Raw genomic sequence first — 2,500 nt, 5'->3', positions numbered from 1 at the left:
ATTCTCAGCGGAATTGACAGGGTGGACAAAGAATAACTCTTTAGCACGGATGGAACACGAACAAGGGGACACAGGTGAAAACTGTGGAACCCGAATGAGCCACAGAGACAGTAGAAAGATTTTCATCACTGTCAGAGTAGTTAACAGGTGGAATTTATTAGGCAGTGATATAGTGGAGGCTCACTCCATACACAGTTTCAAATGCAGATATGATAGAGCCCAGTAGGCTCAGGAACCTGTACACCAGTTGATTGACTATTGAGAGAAGGGGACCAATGCGCCAAAGCTCAACCCCCGCAAGTACAGCTAGGTGAATACAACTAGGTGAATACACACACACACTCATACCGAAAGGTCAATATACGATGAAAGGAAACTACCTTCCTATAACGTCTAGAGAAAAAGACCTGGGAGTGGACATAGCACCAAACCAAACTCCAGAGGCTTATGTAGACAGAATAATGTCAGCGGCATACTCTACTCTGGAAAAAGCCAGAACATCTTTCAGAAACTTGAATAAGGAGGCTTTTAGATCACTGTATACCGCCTAGGTGAGGCCAGTCTTGGAGAATGCCTCACCATCTTGCAGCCCCTATCTTAAAAAACACACAAGGAAGCTCGAAAAGGTGCAGAAGTTTGTAACGAGACTCGTCCCAGAGCTGCGAGGGATGAGGTACGAAGACGGACTGAAGGAACTAATCCTGACGACGTTAGACAAGAGGAGGGGACAGGGGGGGGACTTGATACAGATGTATAAAATACTTAGAGGGATTGACAAGGGGGAAACAGAGGAAATATTTACAATGAATATCAACAAAACAAGGGGACACGGATGGAAGCTTGAGACTCAGATGTGTCAATAATAGTTTTATGTAAGATAATTTTCTTATAGAGTAAGGGTAGTGTGTAAACGGAATGACCTAAAGGAGGCAAGGAGAAGGCTGTAGAGGCAAACTCAAGCCACAATTTTCAAATTATGGGAAAGCCTTATAGCCTTATAAGGCTATAAGGCTATATTATATAGCCTTATATATAAGGATTCCTGAGTCATATAGGCTCAGGAATCTGTACAACAGTTGACTGACGGTTGAGAGGCGGGACCAATGAGCCAGAGCTCAATCCCCGCAAGCACAACTAGGTGAGTACAACTTGGTCCTTGCGGCTAAGTGGACAGCGCTTGGGGGGGGGGAGGGGGGTCGTAGTCCTAAGGGCCCGGAATCGATTTCCGGCCGAGGCGGAAACAAATGGGCAGAGTTTCTTTCTCCCTGATGTACCTGTTCACCTAGCAGTACATAGGTAACTGGGAGCCAGACAGCTGCTACGGGCTGCCTCCTGGGGATGTGTGTGTGTGTGTGTACTCACCTAGTTGTGTTTGCGGGGGTTGAGCTCTGCTCTTTCGGTCCGGCTCTCAACTGTCAATTAACCGTTTACTAACTACTTTTTTTTCCCCCACACACACACTCCAGGAAGCAGCCCGTGACAGCTGACTAACTCCCAGGTACCTATTTACTGCTAGGTAACAGGGGCATTAAGGGTGAAAGAAACTTTGCCCATTTGTTTCTGCCTGGTGCGGGAATCGAACCCGCGCCAAAGAATTACGAGTCCTGCGCGCTATCCACCAGGCTACCAGGCCCCTTTTGGGGCCAGGGTGTTGGTGTTTGTGGGTGTGGGTGTACTCACCTATTTGTACTCACCTAATTGTGCTTGCGGGGGTTGAGCTCTGGCTTTTTGGTCCCGCCTCTCAACTGTCAATCAACTGGTGTACAGGTTCCTGAGCCTACTGGGCTCTATCATATCTACACTTGAAACTGTGTATGGAGTCAGCCTCCACCACATCACTTCCTAATGCATTCCATTTGTCAACCACTCTGACACTGAAAAAGTTCTTTCTAACGTCTCTATGGCTCATTTGGATACTCAATCTCCACCTGTGTCCCCTGTCCACCTGCGTACTACCCGTGTTAAAAAAGTTTATCCTTATCTACCCTGTCAATTCCTCTGAGAATTTTGTGGGTAGTAATCATGTCTCCTCTTACTCTTCTGTCTTCCAGTGTCGTGAGGTGCATTTCACACAGCCTTTCCTCGTAACTCATGCCTCTTAGTACACGAGTTAAAATAGTATATATATGTACTATACTAGGCCTAGGCAAGATTAAGCTGGGATTTTTAGATTTATTTCCCCTGGATACTTTAAAATTAAAATTACAAAAAAATAATTGATTGGTAGTTCCATCACTTCATATTGGTACTTTCGACCATATAGTAAGTATAGGTACTGTCACTGCAAGGAAGATGGGTTGAGATGTTAATGGCCATGAGGCGGGACCCAGGAGCAAGAGCTCGCTCTCCGTGTGCACAGTTTGGGGGAGCAGTGATAGGTAAACACCAGCACACCTGTAATCATGTGTGTCTGTCACTTCGCCTCCCTCCCCCCCCCCCCCTTCTCCCCCTTCCCTTCCCAGTGCTCCCCTCCCATCCCCTCTTTTCCTTACCCCATGCC

This window comes from Procambarus clarkii, chromosome 53, assembly GCF_040958095.1.
Source record: "Procambarus clarkii isolate CNS0578487 chromosome 53, FALCON_Pclarkii_2.0, whole genome shotgun sequence".
NCBI lineage: Eukaryota > Metazoa > Arthropoda > Malacostraca > Decapoda > Cambaridae > Procambarus > Procambarus clarkii.
The sequence above is the reverse complement of the archived record's forward strand: the minus strand, read 5'-3'. Positions refer to the sequence as shown.